Genomic DNA, 19,879 nt, shown 5'->3' with positions numbered 1-19,879 from the left:
ACAGAGACTCCTGTCCCCCAGATCTTGGCCTCGCGATGGCGGCGGCTCTGGAAGGTTTACGTGGGTTTCGTCGAACGTGATAGGGTTTTCGCGACGGAGGCTTTAAATAGGCGGAAGGGCAGCCTCGGAGGGGCACTGGGGCCACCATACCATAGGGCGGCGCGGCCCCCTCCGGCCGCGCCGGGTGTGGTGTGGGGCCCCGGGGCTTCCCTCCGGCGGCTCTCGGGTGTTCTGGATGGTTCCGGGAAAAATAGGAACCCGGGCGTTGATTTCGTCCGATTCCGAGAATATTTCGTTACTAGGATTTCCGAAACCAAAAACAGCGAAAAACGGAGACCGGCACTTCGGCATCTTGTTAATAGGTTAGTTCCAGAAAATGCACGAATATGACATAAAGTGTGCATAAAACATGTAGATAACATCAATAATGTGGCATGGAACACAAGAAATTATCGATACGTTGGAGACGTATCACTCGCCCCGTCGCTGTCCGCGTGCACTATATAGAGCGACGAGTGCGGGCGCAACCACACGTCTCCACCGCCTCTGCTCATTCATCTCCGGGATGCCTCCACGTCGTCGAGGGGCGTCCGGTTTCCGTGGCGTTCGAGTGCGTCCGAGCGGTAGGTTCTACGCCGAGATACGCGCCGGTGGCTTCCGCCTCACCCTCGGCACGTACAACACGCCGGAGCTGGCGGCGCGCGCTTACGACGCGGCGGCGTGGCGTTTTCGGCGGCCACGGCGCGACATGAACTTCCCGGATGTTGAATCGCTAGAGGAGGCAGAGTTCCTCGCGCCACCGCCGTGCCTCGTCGATGACGAGGACCGTCGACGGCACCGCCAGGTGCAGTGCAGGATCGCCATCGCCGAGCACGATGAGCAGTTGATGCGCCAGTGGAGGGCGCAGTTCCCCAACGACGTCGACAACACCGACGCATTCTTCGCTATCCTTAGGGCACAACGCAGGTCCAACAGGCGCCACCGTCGGGCCGTCGCCAACTTCGAGCTCGAGAACCCGAATACAACTTGGACCGAAGACGACCCTCGGTGGGATGACATTTGGACGGAGACAACCTCCGACGACGACTGAGACTAGACTAGTAATTTATCTATTTTATTGTAATTTCAATAAAGTCGTTGTCGGTTCTATTAGTTTAAATTTAGTTTATAAAGTCGTTGACGGTTGTTTGTTCAATAAAGTGGTTGACACGAAATTTATTACGACTGAACTGAAATTAAAGTACGAGCTCAACTGAAAATTAAGATACATGGCCAGATTCGAATGTTGGAGCCATTCAATCATAGTCGTGCCTAGCCCTATAATACTCGCCACTGTAGTCATCATAGTCGCCGACGTCATCGTCGCTAGCATCGGGGTCGCGGTTGTCCAACCTCGGCGGGTGAGCACGCGTGGGCTGGGATTGAGGGTAGCGCAGGCGGGGGCCACGATAGGCCAGGACGCTCTGGAGAGTCCGGCCGCGCCACCACATCCGACGGCCGGCCTCGTTGAAGTTCGAAGGAGGCGGGCCGTCCTCCTCGTACCTGGCAACCGCCCTCTCACGACGATTGATGAAGAAGCTGTCCCAAGTCGGGCTGTAGTTGGGATGCCACTGGGGATTCCTCCGCTGCTCAGGCGTGAGCTCGAAATAGTAGTGGTTCGTGATGGCCATCTCGCGTGGCACACCAAGAGGGATAGGAGGGACCGGTACGCCTCCGACGCTCGGCAACCAGCCGGTCGGGACGCGGTAGCCGGGCGGGCAGGGGTAGTTCGAGGCGCAAAGCGCCTCCGCCTCCCGGGGTGTTAGACATACGATGGAAGCCATGGGAGAGAGTGATGAGGTTTGCGGATATGAGTCCAAGCCTACATATATATAGTGGAAAAATGGCGGGAATGCGGGAAGAAAATAGGCGGGAACGAAGTGGCGCGCGAAACTTTCATCCCGGGTGGAGGCTCAAACCGCGACAAAAGACCGGGGAGGCTTATCTAGGAGGGCCTTTTGTCACGGTTGGTGGCTGCAACCGCGACTAAAGCTGTCGGCAGGATAAGGATGTGTCGGTAACCTTTTGTCACGGTTGGTGGCTGCAACCGCGACTAAAGCTGTCGGCGGGATAAGGATGTGTCGGTAACCTTTTGTCACGGTTGGTGGCTGCAACCGCGACTAAAGCTGTCGGCAGGATAAGGACGCGTGGGTGGACGCACTGCTCGATGAGATAAAGCATGTAGCGCACGACGGCCTGTCGAAGGAATAAGACAAAGTAGAAGCGGTGCCGTGCCTATAAAAGGAGCATCGATACGCCTTGCCAAGCAGATCAACAAGCCAAGCACAGTTTCATTCCCATGGATGAAGGAAAGGGTTGGAAAATCTCCCGTGGCGCAGCTTCTCGAAGATGTCGTTGGTGCACACGCCCTACGGCATCTTCGAAAGCTGCTCCTCGGAAAAATTTCCATGCAAGCCCGTGAAAGACTCCGTCTCCTCTAACAGTGTTGGGGAAAGGGTTCTCATTATTACATAAATGTAGAGATTGTCTTGGGAACTATATATGAAGAATACATTATTACATCGCCATCTAGTGTTGTGATCTTCTACGCCGTAGCCATGGAGAATCTTCATCATTTAGCAAGATGCTTGGGTCAATTTTCACCGTGAAGGGCGGAATTTTTAAACTTATTATAATCTTCTGACATGTCTGTCTTGTCATCCACTCCCACGATGTTTCTTTTCCCCGAAAGAACTATGTGGCGCTTTGGCTCCTCGGTTGATGTATTCTTTTGTTGATTTCTTTTTCTTGATTTGCTAGACATGTCCTTCACGTAGAAAACTTGAGCCACCTCGCTGGCTAGGACAAAAGGCTCGTCCAGGTACGCAAGATTGTTGGGATCCACTGTTATCATACCGTACTTATCGTCAATATGTATAGCGCTGAGCTTCATCCATTTGCACCGAAACAAAGGGACCTTAAAAGTGGGACCATAGTCAAGTTCCCATATCTCCTCTATGTATCCATAATATGTGGTGGTCTGCCCATTCTCGTCTTTTGCATCGAAGCGGACACCGCTGTTTTGGTTGGTGCTCTTTTTATCTTGGTCGATCGTGTAAAATGTATTCCCATTTATCTCGTACCCTTGGAATGTACATATGTTTGAAGATGGTAACCTGGCCAACAAGTACAGCTGCTCCACAACAGATGGGTCATTAATGAGATGTCTTTGCAACCAACTGCCGAAGGTATTCATGTGTTGACGTGTAATCAAGGACTCGGGCTGGCCCGGGTTTATTTCTCGTAAAACATTCTTATGTTTCTCGATGTATGGAGCCACCAAGCTGGAATTGTATAGAACTGTGTAGTGTGCTTGATTGAAAGAAATCTTGTCCCTCCACACCGATGCTTTCCTTCCTAGTGTGCCTTTTCCAGTCAGCCTCCCCTCATACCGAGATTCAGGAACACCAATCGGCTTAAGGTCAGGAAGAAAGTCAACACAAAACTCAATGACCTCCTCGGTTCCGTAGCCCTTTGAGATACTTCCTTCCGGCCTAGCTCGGTTATGAACATATTTCTTTAAGACTCCCATGAACCTCTCGAAGGGGAACATATTGTGTAGAAATACAGGACCGAGAATTCTAATCTCTTCAACTAGGTGAACGAGGAGGTGCGTCATAATATTGAAGAAGGATGGTGAAAACAACAACTCGAAGCTGACAAGACATTGGACCACATCTTCCTGTAATCCTGACAAAGTTTCTGGATCCATTACCTTCTGAGAAATTGCGTTGAGGAATGCACATATCTTCACAATGGCTAGTCGAACATTTTCTGGTAGAAGTCCCCTCAATGCAATCGGAAGCAATTGTGTCATAAGCACGTGACAGTCATGGGACTTCAGGTTCTGAAATTTTTTCTCCTTCATATTTACTATCCCCTTTATATTCGACGAGAAACCAGACGGAACCTTGATACTGAATAGGGCTTCAAAAAAGATCTCCTTCTCTTGTTTGGTAAGAGCGTAGCTGGCAGGCCCTACAAACTGCCATGGATGATTGCCGTTTCGTCCTTTATGAAATTCCTGGTCCTCCCGTGCTTCTGGTGTATCTTTTGTCTTTCCATACACACCCAGAAAACCTAGAATATTCACACAAAGATTCTTGGTCAGGTGCATCACGTCGATTGCAGAGCGGACTTCCAGGACTTTCCAATATTCTAGCTCCCAAAAAATAGATTTCTTCTTCCACATGGGCGCGTGTCCATCATCGTCTTTCGGAACAGGTCGACTGCCTGGACCCTTTCCAAAGATAACATTTAAATCCTTGACCATGTCAAATATATCAGCACCACTACGGGGACAGGCTTCGGACGGCGGTCTGCCTCGCCATCGAAATGCTTGCCTTTTTTCCTTAAGGGATGCTTGCGCGGAAGGAAACGACGATTGAACGGGTACACAACTTTTCTGCTTTTTCCCAAATATTTACTTTCAGTCTCATCTAAACAGTGTGTGCATGCATTGTATCCTTTGTTCGTACTGTCCCGAAATGTTACTGAGAGCAGGCCAATCATTGATGGTTACGAATAGCAATGCTCGTAGGTCAAATTCTTGCTCCGTGTGCTCATCCCACACACGTACACCTGGTTTGGCCCACAACTCCAAAAGTTCATCGACTAATGGCCTTAGGTACACATCAATGTCGTTGCCCGGTTGCTTTGGGCCTTGGATAAGCACTCGGCATCATAATGAACTTCCGCTTCATGCACAACCAAGGAGGAAGGTTGTAGATACATAGAGTCACGGGCCAGGTGTTGTGACTCGCAGCTCTGCTCCCCAAAAGGATTCATGCCATCCGTACTTAGACCAAAGTATAAGTTCCTTGCCTCACCCGCAAAATCCGGGAACTCTCTCCCGATGTTTCTCCACTGCCGACCATCAGCGGGGTGCCTCAACATCGCGTCTTTCTTACGTTCTTCCATGTGCCATCGCAACAACTTGGCATGCTCTTTGTTTCTGAACAAACGTTTCAACCGTGGTATTATTGGAGCATACCACATCACCTTCGCAGGAACCCTCTTCCTGGGTGGCTCGCCCTCAACATCACCAGGGTCATCTTTTCTGATCTTATACCGCAATGCACCACATATCGGACATTTATTCAAATTCTCGTACTTCTCACCGCAGTAGAGGATACAGTCATTAATGCATGCATGTATCTTCTGCACATCTAATCCTAGAGGGCAGACAAGCTTCTTTGCTTCATATGTACTGACGGGCAATTCATTATTTCTTGGAAACAACTTCTTTAATATTATCATCAATTTCTCAAATCCCGAGTCAGTCACACCGACCTCTGCCTTCCATTTCAGCAATTCCAATATGCTACCCAGCTTTCTATGACCATCTTCACAACCTGGGTACAATAATTTGTGGTGGTCCTCTAACATCTTGTCGAACTGTAACCTCTCCTTATCCGTGCCACAGTCTCTTCTTGCATCAGAAATGGTCCGACGAAGATCATCATCAACAGGATCATCTGATGCCTGTTCTTCACCTCCTTCTTCTTCATTGTCGTCCATTGCGGTATCAAAGCATTCAGAGAACATAGATCGGTACTTGTCATCATTATCTTCTTCTTCATCGCCGTCTTCCATCATAACCCCTTCTTCTCCGTGCTTGGTCCAAACATTATAGCTGGACATGAATCCAAACCGAAGCAGGTGGCTCTTAATGTCTCTTGAGTAAGAGTAATCCTTCTCGTTCTTACATTTTAGACATGGACAGCACATAAAACCTTGCTTCGACTTGTTGGCCTCAGCCACAAGCAGGAAAGAATTCACGCCCTCTCTGAAAGCGGAAGCACATCGGTTACCGTACATCCATGGATGACTCATCTGCATCATAAGTACAATTATATATGTATCAGATGCAATCACCTTGCTAAAATTAGTATTGTACGGACTATGCATATATATATATAGTCGAGAAAATAGTTGCTAACCTTTTAGGATCAAAAAGAGGAGAAATTATCAAATAAAACCAAGTGGCATCCCTCTCACAAGCATTCCATCAAACACCTCTTGTGCACATGTAGAAAAAATGAGCTAGCATACACCTCCACCTTCACCACCAAGGAAAAAATGAGGTGGGGGGTGGCTGGCTGCTTCTATATATATAGGCATGAACATTTTGTCGCGGGCCGTATTACGACCCGCGACAAAAGGGGTGGCCACGTCGCTCCTACCCCTTTTGTCGCGGGTCGTAATACGGCCCGCGACAAAAGGCCGCGACAAAAGCCTCTGCCGTATTCGGAGTGACGTGGCCACCCCATTTGTCGCGGGTGCAGGCGCGCCCGCGACAAATGGCTCCCACGGAAGCCCTATTTTCCACTAGTGCAAAGAAACAACGTCTCCAAACGCTAAATTCGGAGCGCTTTGGGAGATGCTTTGGGGGACGCGACTAGAGCTCTAAATTTCGTCCGTAAATATCTCATGTAGTATTTTTGTTCGAGAAATTAACAATTGACCTTCTTAACTAATTAACCAACAATCGAATTAAACATGAACACTTTTTCAAAAAAATTACACATGAACAAAAAAATTGATCCAACCAGAAGCTACATAAAAAAAAGTTCGAAGTCACTGCCCCCTTGACGTTTTTTCAAGCCTGTGGTGAAGCAACTGCAAAAACAAAATTTGCACGGTTTAGACTGGGCGAGGTTTGGTGCGTGTAAGAAAATATACCTTTGTAACAAGAAAAATATTCCGTTGTAACAAGACAAAGAAAAGTCGCCATTTGATAATGTCAAAACCAACATTTTGTGTGAGAAAATACATTGGTTCGTTGTTAGTCAAAGCTAGAATCTATAAATTAAAAATATATCTTGATCAGGGTTCTCGGAAAAAAGCTCTTGATCAGTGTAGGGAAAATCCAACTTTAGGTGCGACCTGTGTTTGCTGCCTAAATAGCAACATTCTGTTGTAACAAGAAAAAAAGAAGAATAGTCTCCATCTGATAATGCCTCCTATACAGACTAAAAATCAACGATACATCCAAAATGCCTCGAATCAATATATTCTCTCGCCTACCTTGCATATAGCATGTGGACGCTTTATAAATACCCGGTGCATGCAAGGCTCAGAAGCACAAACCGTGTCTGCTCCCTGAAGGAAACTTTAGGCACCACGCTAAGTGCAACAATTCTGTCGTAACAAGAAATCCAGGAAGAAGATTCTCCATCTGATAACATCCGAACATTCTGCCTTAATACCAACCTGCCAGACAACCACATTGGTAAGTTGTTGGTCAAAGTTAGGATCTAAATTTTCGGAACATACCTTTGAAGGTTACATACGGTCTATACTGTTTTAATAAATCTGTGAGCCAATGCCATCTAGACTCGGACAATGTAAACTAAACTGTAGAAATGAGACTATAAAACGGCTTGATGGCCATAATGAAGTATGAAAGAACGGCAATATTTTTATCAGTGATCTGAGCCATGTCAGCTCCCTGTAGGAAAATCAAACTTTAGGCGCAACCTACACCTGCTGTCTTAATAGCAACATTTTGTTGTAACAAGACAAACAAGAGTGTTCACCGTCCTATAATGTCAAAACAAACTGTCAAGCTTGCAAGAAAAAGTATCAACGGTATATATACTGCCTTCTTCACGACGGTATATCCATCTTCATATCATCAACGGAACGAGACGAGACTATCAGTTGTAGCGGGAGAACCAAGGAGACAATGACCAAGCTTCCCATAAGCGAAAGCTCATTTCCTCTTCTTGGAGAGGAGAGATCAATGATGCAGCATTCCCGATCAACTGTGACAATGACATGCATGGCTGGATTTGTTTGAATGGCATTCGCACAAATGATTTTCTGCCAACACGAAGGCCGTTAGAGCACGATAGGGTAACGAAACTAACTATTGCACCCAACACTTTGCCACACTCCATGAAGTACCGCTACTTTTGGAAGAGAAACCCGGAGAAAACCATAGGAACTCCACGCCATGGGAGCTTAAGTTCATGCTATCTTTCCATAGGAAACCCGGAGAAAACCATGGGAAATACACGGTAAGAGAGCTACTAAGTCCATGCTATCTTTTCTCCTGGTCGGAGCTTAAAAGCATCTCTAGTCGCGTCCCTCAAAGATTTTTGGGGCGCGGCGGAGATTTTATCGTCCCCAGTCACGTGCCCCAAAGGCTCTTTCCGCCCAACAAGGCCGGGAGTGACGGGCCTAACGCGCCATTGACACACGAACAAGTTTAGGGAGCGCGTTTAGGGACCGTGAGAGTGCGAGACGCCCCTCAAACACGGCACAAAGAAATTACGTCCCCCAAACGCTAAATCCGGAGCGCTTTGGGATACACTTTGGGGAACGCGACTGAAGATGCTCTAAATTTCGTCCGTAAATATCTCATGTAGTATTTTTGTTCGAGAAATTAACAATCGACCTTCTTCATTAATTAAACAACAATCGAATTATTGCACATGAACAAAAAAATTTGATCCAACCAGAAGCTACATAAAAAAAATTCGAAGTCACTGCCCCTTGACGTTTCTTCAAGTTTGTGGTGAAGCAACTGCAAAAACAAAATCTGCATCGTTTAGATTGGGCCAGGTTTGGTGCGTGTAAGAAAATATACCTTTGTAACAAGAAAAATATTCCGTTGTGACAAGACAAAGAAAAGTTGCCATTTGATAATGTCAAAACCAACATTTTGTGTGAGAAAATACATTGGTTCGTTGTTAGTCAAAGCTAGAATCTATAAATTCAAAATATACCTTTGAAGGTTAATTTGTTTTCTAAGAACACGATTCCAGACTACATTAAAAGTATAAAACTTCAGTAGTGTGATTGTGTGAGTCACTGACATCTGGACTCAGACGACGCAGACAGTGTAAACTAAACGGTATAAATGAGACTGTAAAACGGCTTAACGGCCATAATAGAGTAAAGTATGAAAGAAGGTGAAGATCTTGATCAGGGTTCTCGGAAAAAAGATCTTGATCAGTGTAGGGAAAATCCAACTTTAGGTGCGACCTGCGTTTGCTGCCTAAATAGCAACATTCTGTTGTAACAAGAAAAAAGAAGAATAGTCCCCATCTGATAATTAATGCCTATACAGACTGAAAAATCAACGATACATCCAAGAATCAATATAGTCTCTCGCCTACCTTGCATATAGCATGTGGACGCTTTATAAATACCCGGTGCATGCACAGTCCAGAAGCGCACACACAGAGACACCCCACACGTAGCCAAACAACTGACTGTTTGTAATGGATCGTCGCGCTAGTTCCGCCGTCCCGAGCGTCCGCGTGAGTATCCCCAACCAGCTGCCGACCCTCTTCGAGCCGCAGAAGGCCACACCGTACCCAAAGGCCGATGTTGGTGATGACAACGCGGCATTGCCGGAGCGTCGCCTCACCGTGCTGGCTCTCCAGCTGGCGTTGCTTGAGAAGGCGGCGAGCCGTCTGGGCACACTGGCCTTCATTTGGGCCACGGTGGTGCTCCTTGGCGGCTTCGCGATCACGCTGGGCCGCACCGACTTCTGGTGCATCACGGTCCTCCTCCTCATCGAGGGCACACCCGCATCCTGGGCCGCAGCCATGAGCTAGAGTGGCAGCACCAGGCCATCTCCTGCGCCCGCGCCGTGCATACCTTTTCGTGGATGCAGCTGCTCTCGGCGTCGGTGTGTGTGTCCCTCTCCCTCGTACGCCTCCTCCACCAACACTACGGGGGCAGCGAGGAAGCGCGAACAAACCGCAGCGCCGCGCTCAACATCTTCTATGGCCTCGCGCTCGCTGAGGCACTCCTGTTCCTTGTCGAGAAGGCGCTGTGGGAATGGAAGGTGGGTCACTGCCGCCTCCTGGAAAGCGTGGCCGACGACTATAACCTCACACCTAGTGCCAGCGAGGTCGGCATCCGCCTCTTCTTCTACAACTCTTACTCGCGGTGCCTTGATCGGAGCATCTTCGACGGCCTTCACATGGACCTCGTCTCCTACGGAGACAACCTCGTCACATCGGGCTCCCACTATGAGCAAAGTGTCGGCGCCGGCATCCTCGTCGCGCTCGCTGAGTCCAACCGCTTTTCTGATGCCACACTGCGCAAGATTGGCGTCTCTGCGCCCACCATCGAGCGCCTCATCGAGATGCTCAGTTGGAAGGGCTTGTCAGATAGGGAAGTCCGGCGGTCGGCGGCAGTGGCCGTGTCCATGCTCACAGGAAAGAAGGTCATCGCGCTCCGCATAACCGGCATCCCGGGAGCAATTGAATCCGTGGCATCACTACTCTATGCCGACCAAGACGAACTCAACCTACTCGGCCTCTCCATCCTGAAAAATTTGGCGCACGACCACGACAACTGTGACAAGATCGGCAACACGCGGGGACTTCTTGACAAGATCATCTCCTACTCCAGCCTCGACCATGGTCTGGCGCCGACAACGCCGAGAGACATGAGGCTCAAGGCTGTGAAGCAGTCTCTCCACGTGGTGAAGAGGTTGGCTAGCATGACAGGGAACACGGGGAAGCTCCTCCGGAGAGAGCTCACCGACATTGTCTTCACCGTGAGCAACATCAGGGATGTTCTGCAGCGGCAAGAAAAGAAGTTCCAGCTCGAGCTGCACCGGCTGGCGATTGAGGTACTCACGAGCCTCTCCATGGATGACGAGGCGAGGGAACTCATAGGCGGTACAGGTGGCATGGTGAGCGTGCTAGTCGCCATGTTTTTGCAACCGATGGCGATTACGGAGTGTCGACAGGCAAACACCATCCGGGTGGAGGCTGGCGAGGCGCTTGCGATGTTGGCCCTTGAGAGTAAGAAAAACTGCGGCACGATCATAATGGCTCTCGGGGGAGGGGTAGGACGGCTCATCGCTGCCCTGAACGACCCCGTCATCATCATATGGGCCGCGAGGATCCTACACAACCTATGCTCCTACGCCGGCGATGAGTGGCAACTCCCATTGAAAGGGGTCACTACCGGTGCCACCAAGGTGCTGAGGACCATCATGGTGGAGAACGGGAAAATACTTAACATCTTTCTCGGGCTTGCCGCGCAGATGATCAGGTTTATGGAGCCAGGGGAGCTCTGTGCAAGCCTCGCCATGGCAAGCGTGGTAGATGTGGGGCTAGCAAGGACGCTGGTGCAGGTGCTGCAGGAGTATAGCTGCCCGTCCATGGACATGCCTCGGGTCCGTCGATACACCATCGAGCTCGTGGTCGCCATGATGCGGTCAGATGTGCGTTACGTGGCCCTCTTCGTGGAGCTTGGGCTGGAGGACCAGCTAAGGCACGTCGCTGCAACCACTTCGATGCTCGAGTGCTTCAACGTCTTCTCCGGGAGCGTTGGGCTCGGCGACCACGCTGTCAGCATCCACACCCTCGTCGAGTCGGCGTTGGATGTGATGAAGGGCTGAATCTAGGCCCTAAACCTACGTATCTATCTTAGGAAGTGTTATGGTTTGTTATGCTAATCTTGTGATATTAATCTTACCGTGTATGCTTGTCTGGTGTGTACTTAATGTTTTACCCAATGGAGTTTGCTATATGTAAAAAAGGGAACTTATAGCATTTATGATTTATGTAAAATCAGTAATACCCAATGGAGTTACGTATCTATCTTAATGTTTTAACTAATGTTTTTACTAATACCAGTAAAAATATAATATCAAATCATACCTCAGAGATGGTCGGTGTTAATTCTTTTTCCTCGGCTAAGGCCTCAGGGCACTTGATGGGTGGCCTACCATGGGTACCAACCAGCGAGCATTGATTCATGGTTCGCTTCCAACAAACTGGAGTGGGGCACGCATTAAAGCTGCACAAAAGGAGCACCTACAAATCAAAAGAGTGGGAGCCAAGCAAGCGTTAGGGGGATCTCGCGTTCAGTTGAACAGATTGAATAAACACAAGCTGACCTGGTGGCGCAGAGGAACGACAGTCGGCCGACATGGTGCCACACAGTCAGCTGTCCAACAAGTTGATCTGTCGCTCCTTCGCCACCGAATGGAATTATTTTATGCTTTTATGTATCTGTCTTTCTATGGGTTATAATTTTTTATGCTAATCTTCTGATGTTAATCTAACAGTGCATGCTTGTCTGTTGTCTACTTAATGTTTTACCCAGTCTCCAGTGGTGTTCTTTATACATTTAAAAAGGCAACTTATGGCATATATAATAAATGTAAAATCAAGCTATCCTCATAAATATAACATCAGATCATACCTCAGAATGGTCCATGTTGATATTTTCCTCCTTAATTGAAGGAACTGATCGGCGAATTTGACAGGTGGCGTACTCTCTGTGGGTTGTCACCAAGAACTGATATGTAGCTAAAGACTGTGAATCATTTATCATAAAATTTACCATGGGGCATCCATGACACAGAAACGGTCACTGTATAAATGAGAGGTAGTCTGGTAAGTTCTAACAGCACACCAACAGAGACTGATAGCATCAAACTGTAGTAATTAAGAAATGAAAGAATTAAACACTAGATGGTTAATGCAGACATTGCATTGGAATACAATATATCAACAGGGTAATCAAATATTCAAATGAACATCTCACACCAAATCCAAACTCCTACAGACATGGATCAGGTAGAATAATGAGGCTGTAATACTGTAATACAAAAGCTATACATACATTGTGTGGCTCTTAATTCAACTGAAGAGCCGAACAGCTTATGTAACTAAAAATCCCCCCCCCCCCCCGGTCTTGTTCCTTTTTTCCATGTACTCACGATGCACAGAAAGCCAAAAAAAGCCACTAATATCGAAATGCAGGGTACAAATGGTTTTTGTAACCATCCTAGGTCAAACAATGCCTCTTCCCAATTGGTCGTGCTGACCTAGGAAGTCGCTGGATCAACCTTGGTGTTTCCCCCTCAGCTTGGACGCTTCGTCATCAGCAGCCTCTCAGGCAAGGTCTCCATACCCATGCGTGACAGCAGGAACCAGACATAAGTGAGCAATTCCATGGCAGAGCCCATGCTCTTGGCATGTAGGTACCCTGGGCACCTACTGGCAGAAAAGCAGAGTATCTCCAACCACCAACCTTAAATCACCTCCAACATCTTCTCGTCACCTAAAGCCAACAAACCTTTAGAAATCTTCCAGGCATCATGGATAATAAAACCTTGTTGAGGTACTGGAGGAATGGCTCATTGCACTTGAGGTACTGGAGGAATCCAGGCATATCTCCATCCAGTGGTGATTATGCGTGTTCAACTGCTTCTCTGTATTATGTGACCTGCAACTTACTGATTATTCTGTCTTTGAGTTCTCTTTTGATCTCCTGTAGCGATGGTGTTTTCCCCTTGAGGTACTGGAGGAATGGCTCATTGCACTTGAGGATCTCCATGAATGATGGGCTATTGCCCTGAATGATCTTCTTGAGCAATAGTTTTTCATCCTCGAGAATTTTCACTAGTTGGGCATTAGCGATCAGGAACAGATTTCGTCTAGTGCCGGACAATAGAATCTCAGGATTGACGAACAGTAGATGTATCATGTAGTTGAAAATTTCTCTGCATCCTGTGGCTAATTCATAACTAACTGATAGACTGCCCTTTTGGTAAAAACATAGGTCTACTACGATGTGCCAGAGAAGGACACGCTCGCCAAACGTCATGTTTAAGTCCCATTCCAGGTCGTGGACTCGTGGTTGCATCCTTTATGCTGAATAGTCCATTGGCCCCTGTGATCGTTAAACACCCTATAACTGGCAACATCTACTATGCGTTCCTTCCACCAACCTTTCACATGTCCAAGAACCAACCCTGTAATTCTGGTAGATGATGGGCATGACTTCATGCACCAACACTCGTCAAGAAAGTATTCGCAGTTCAAGGAACTAAGGATGAAAATCTTCTTGCTGTGACTTTTGTTTCGGGCGAACAACCTATGAGGCTATATTGGGCAACCATGCTAGACAACTTCCGCTCGATGTAATTTGTATAAAAGGAAAAAAAATACTACACCACATTAGTGCAACAGAACAAGGCATATGTAACCCTGACATTGTCAAAATTATAAGCTTCTTTGTGGCTCTTGTGGAAGAGACTGATGGCTACGAGTGGCAGGCACAAAGATGCCATCCGCAACCAACCAGAAAGAAGTCCGGAGCATGTATTGTCTACTTCGCGTGATGATTCATGCAAACTGGCCATCTTTTATTTTGGTGTAGAGAAGATCGTGCAAAATAGACTTGTTTGCAAAGATGCACATGCTTTATTCCCATCAATTACTCAGAACGATTTAAGGATGCCCAATTGATCATGAATTCATGATACAAGGATGCAAGGTCCACAAATAGTGGGTCTCAAGGTCCAATCTTCTCTCCTTTTCCCTTTTTGGATTTGGCGGCTTACTTCACCAGCTAGTCGATCTCTGGCCTTAAGGAACATGGTCGGGGTCAAGGTCAGCTGTAGTAACTTCTCCCTTGGGCTCGACGATGATGTTTGGTCTCAAGGTCCACTGCGTCACTATCTCCTTGGGCTTGGGGAACGTAGTTGTGGTCAAGGTCAGCTACATCACCTTCTCCCTGGGCTTGATGGCCATGGTCGGCCTGGACAAAATCCCTTACTTCTTGCACGTATTCTTGAATCGAAATGGTTTTTCCTTTGTTCAGAGGTGGGTCTGAAGAGCTGACTAGGCTATTAATGCTAGCAATCATAAGAGCCTATGGCTTCTCTATGCATTTGAGGATCCCGGGGAAAAAGAACAAGACTGATGCCTGCAAAAATTCTTGTCGCCTCCTGGCCAGGATTTCCAGAACACATAGATGACTACAGTGACCTGAGACACTGCGGTGAGGACGTGACATATCCACAGCTCATTGTCCTCGATGTTGTAGGCGGTTATGATGTCCTGTCCACCAAGGTGCATTAGGAGAACAGGCGCCCACACCACCTCCAGGATGCTATTGCCTTTCTCCCGGAGATACAATCTTGCCTCCTATGGCGGTTGAAGAAGGTGGCAAGGGCATATATGGCCAGAGCGTCGCTGCTTAGGTACGCGAGCCATATGCCCATATCAAAGATCTTAACCGAGAGGAAATAGCAAGCTTATGCATGGGTGCTAAGAAGAAGAGGAGCCACTGAACGAAGAGACTGCCACGTGCGGTAATGCGCAGCCGCCACTCATCCCACCATTCCACAGCACTTGAGAGAGTCTTGCAGTTGTGCGAGGAGTGGCTTTGCTTTCTCCTTCTCTGAAGGTCAGGTGTGATTTTCTTCTTCTCTAGGATCAAAGATGAGAGAGATTGCAGCTTGCAAAAAAGGGAGATATGAAACTGAGAGTAACCTTTTTTTTGTTTCTCAAGGATCAAAGCATTCTCTCTAATGAAGGCTAGGTTCACAATTGAATGGAATGTACTGTTTGCTTTTGATGTTGCTTTGCCTTGACTGCTGGTGGTGACTAATATCCTTCCTGTGCAGGTGATTAATGCCCTCTTCTCCACCTTTTGCTGTACTATGATTTTGACCCAATACATGATACTAGAGGAAATACCTTTAATCCTCTTTGTTCGTAGTGATCACACTGATCAGCACACTAGGCACCATACAACACTAAAATCAATGATTTATGTCCCTGTCACACCTGCACCCACATATCTCAATTCGTTTCGGTTGATGCTTGCTAAAGGTTAAAGCCATCAGTGTCAAGACTTGATCATATTTTACTTGACTTGGACAATTACACAACTTGATTACTTAAACTCGTCCACGAGCCCCATATTTAATTGAAAGGTACGCAAGCGTGGTCGAGGATCTTACTCGCCTACAGCGACTGGCTGCATGGTAGTCGTATTTTAGGTCGACCCAGCCTACCGATTCTCTAGACTTCCCATGATGTAGGGCATAAACAACTAATTGGTTTTCCTCCACAAAAAAAAAAAAAAAAATTAGCTGACGGCCATTACTTACATCTGTGAAAGCAACCAGCCGGTGCATCAATCCTATGGAAACCTTTTTTAGGAGACCGTGAGTAGTCACTAGCTTGCTGCTCAAGCTAGGAGGCGGACGGGAATAAACACAAACACCTGGTGGGCAGGCGAGCGAGAGCTGACCTGGGGAGGCAGCCGAGCCGAGGCTTCCACTGGACGGGACGAGTGGAGGTGGCGTCGGAAATGCCGAGAACGAAGCTCGTCCTGCAGGTGAGGCGACCCGGCGCGCAGTCGTCGCAGTCAGACGTTCACGAGGGTCACCTCCAAGAATCCAGCCACGCATTTCTTCGCCGTACCGCTGAATCGCACCCACCGGCTGGCAGCTCCTGTGTGTAGGGTCTCCGGAGATACTCCGGTGCTGGACACCGACTGACGTGGGCTATTGCGCTGTTGTGGTCAGGGGATCTGGTACTAAAATGTAATGTACTTACAGATAAAAAAAGTAGTTGGAAACAGAAAAAAAACAAATTGGGGGACTAGATGGAAATAAATGAACAATCCTTCTACTACTCGATGTATATAAACATAGCACTACCAGGATTGCAGTTGAGTTGCTTTCTCTTTTAATTGGTTTGAACTACCTTTCTTCTTGTCCATTCAAAGAGTGTTGGCAAGGCAAATGCTGTTGGTCTTGTGTTTGGGAGCAAGCTTGAGATGCTAAATGCCACCTATAATTTTACAAGGCGATAGGAGTCGGAGACGCCAGGAAATATACTACTCCGTACTACTGGCTAACACAAACAGCCTTGTACGACGCAACAGAGATCAAGTTCGGAGATGGTCAGATGGCAACCATAATCAGGGCTGTAAAAAATGTTCGGGCCCTTGGCTTAGTGTAGGATTGATCCAACTGCGCTTCCTGTCGTAAAAAATCCACATGCATTAGATGTCATGAAAGGTCTGGGAGCCCAATAAAGCGATAGACATCTTGGATGTTCGTGAGCATAACTGCTGCTCAGATTGCTCTGATATCACACACTATATAGGTTCACTCCCAGAACTGATGCCAACAAACAAATCAATATTTTAGACCAATACAATGCCAAATCCGTTCCCTCCGTTTGCCAAGCTTTGTGAAACTCTTTGACTATGCTTTCTGGAGCACCCACTCTGTTCACCACCGGCAAGCATGGATGAAAACTCTAGTGGAAAATACAATTACTTGGATCGCGTACAATCATGGAAAAAAAGCACGCTATTTCGACGTTTTAGTGGCATTATACCGTATTTAGAAGATGAACGCTACGCTATGCATAATTCTTTATGGTGCTAGCCTTTTACTTAGTATCGGAAGGAAAAAGAAATAAAAGATGAATTGGGTTGAACCTCAGAGTCATGAAAATTTTGGTAGATTATATTTTGGAAAAAAGAAATTCAATTCGCTATTAGCGGCGCTAAGCTCGCTATTTGTTGTAACATTATAGCGTTATAGCACGCTAAAAAAATTATGGAACTAGGAGCAGCCCATGAGCCCACGAGTACAACTTAGCTCAAGTCCCTACAATGCATAACACCTACTCCCTCCGAGGTTCCAATGAATAAGGCTTATATATATTTTGAAAAGTCAAGCCAAGTAAAATTTAATCAAAATTTTAGAAAATATATCAACAAATATAATATTTTATAGATATCATATAAAAATATATTTCATCATGTATCTAGTGATATTGATTTTGTATTTGCATGTTAGTACTTTCCTTTGTAAAACTTGATCAAACTTTACTCGGTATGATTTTTCAAAAATAAATTAAGCCTTATTAATCGAAATGGAGCTAGTACATGCAAGCTAACAGCGAGACATTATGCATGTTTTAATCTGAGATGCATAAAACTTGCCTTTTAATACAATTGTGCATTATTACATTAAAAATAGGCATATTTATCCAAATGTGATGTGAGTATAAACGAATTGGTCAGTGAACATTAACACACAATTTAATGCCCATGAGTTTCTTAGTTTTATAAACTCAAAACTAATAATCTTGAAATAGTAACTCATGGCTCAGTGTGGTGACCCTGCATACCACTGCATGTTGTAGTATGCCAGTCGTTGATATAACATTCACGAAGTACCATTCCGCAAATATTACATCCCTCAGAGTAGTACAACAGAACATAGCAGGTCCATAACTCATTCATTTACTATTACAAACATCATACACATATCGTCTCGGAGCTCCTCTTGGATCCTAAGAGGGATACTCCTGGGTTCGAGGCGAACCCAACTTAGCTTACAATATAAGAGTCTCATTAAGTTATACATTTATTTCCTCGAGCAGCTAAATACTAAGAGTTCGGGCTGCTCGATTACTACTACTGGATGTTTCTAGGCTTGATCTCCTCCGGAAGCCTCCCCGGTTCCGTAGACGATGAGGTAGTCTACGCCTTCGATACCTCCAGAGAGGTCTGGTTCTTCATAGCCGATGATCTCGGCTCCTTCATTGTTGTCGTAGTCCTCCTCCAGACGGTTCAGACAATCTAAGCATGGGATTTAAGAGTGGTATGAGTACGAGCGTACTCAACAAGTTCATTATAGATAAGAGGTGTTTAATGCTCTAGCTACGATATTAGATCAGAAAGTCTAATACCAATGCAAGTTTTGATAAACATTTCTTCAAGAGATTGCTTTTATTCCAAAGAGCTATGTCCGTCAGCCTTCACCGGTTTACTAGAACTTCATGGAGCTCCTTTCCGGCCGCGTTCGCAATTCCTTATCCCGGAACAGGGAGTGACAGGTCACGGTTCTTTACACTCTGCAGAGGTGTGTTGCTTTACCCATAAGAGATCTTAACCTTGGTGCCAACCGGGCAGCTTTCCTATCCACACTTCCTTCGGTGTGAGGCTCGGTATAAGGTCTAGCCAATCATGTTCCTCCGCTACCTCGAACACCCACCCTTTGTTGCATGCCCCGACCCTGGGTCCATGCCGGTCCCATTATTCCTGTAGATTTCAAGGTGGACCCCGACCACGACGACAGTGCTGGGCTCTACCATACACTCCTACGCCGGTAGCTGCAATCAATCATAGACCGCATTACCGTGGGGACTTAGGACTCCCCAGCCTCACCGCTTGCTCCTTCGGGCGACAAGTGTACTACGGACTATGCCGTGGGGACTTAGGACTCCCCAGCCTCACCGCTTGCCCCCTTGGATTACAAGTGTACTATGGTAAAGCGCATCCGTTGATGAACGAGAGGTGGAAACACTTTTGACTATTCCGTCCCACTCCGGATCTTATGGTTAACACGGTTATTACGGCACAAGAATCACTGGCGACAATTGTTGTTTAATCCTAGATGGATATAAACCCTTGCAATGGAACCTTCACCATATCAACACAATCCATGGTTCCATTGCCCACCACATAGTCATATTCATAGTTATGAAAGTAGTGGTTTTGGTTTTTTATGCAATAGTGATAACCATAGTATTTTGCAGGTAATTTGATAGAAATACTCAAATGACATGAGCAAGTGATGAATTTGCCTGAACACTGCAAAGTTTTGCAGTTGGAAGGTGTGGACTGACCCTTGTCCTCTGTCTCTGAAAAATAGCATCATTGTCCGATAAGGGCAATGGTTAAAGAAGCAATTATGCATGATTCCAGTTTTAGGGTTTGTTCCCCCTTTCCGATGTCGTTGTTATTTCATGTGAGAGGTAATTACTAAGAATAATTTTGAGATACTTAATTTAGGGTAAAATACAATCTTGAAATATTGTCAAGATGTTTTTTAAAGTCCAAATGCATTAATGGACTTATTTTCATTATTGAAAATAATATGAGTGATTTAAATTATTATTTAAATCATCTAAATAGGACTTATTCTTAATTGTCTTCAAAAATTCTGTTTGGTATTTTATTTAAATAGAAAATTTTATGCTGATCCATTTACATATTTTTAATTATTTTTTTAGAGCTCTTATCAATT

At 46.4% G+C, this 19,879-nt stretch overlaps 1 pseudogene; it reads left to right on the top strand.

Annotated features, from left to right (window-relative positions):
* Window positions 1–9,272: 9,272 nt before the first annotated feature.
* On the top strand, window positions 9,273–11,416 carry LOC124658924 (annotated as a pseudogene).
* The last annotated feature ends 8,463 nt before the right edge of the window (window positions 11,417–19,879 follow it).

Source organism: Lolium rigidum, chromosome 1 (assembly GCF_022539505.1).
Source record: "Lolium rigidum isolate FL_2022 chromosome 1, APGP_CSIRO_Lrig_0.1, whole genome shotgun sequence".
Classification (NCBI taxonomy): Eukaryota; Viridiplantae; Streptophyta; class Magnoliopsida; order Poales; family Poaceae; genus Lolium; species Lolium rigidum.
This window is presented reverse-complemented; position numbering and strand designations above follow the sequence as displayed.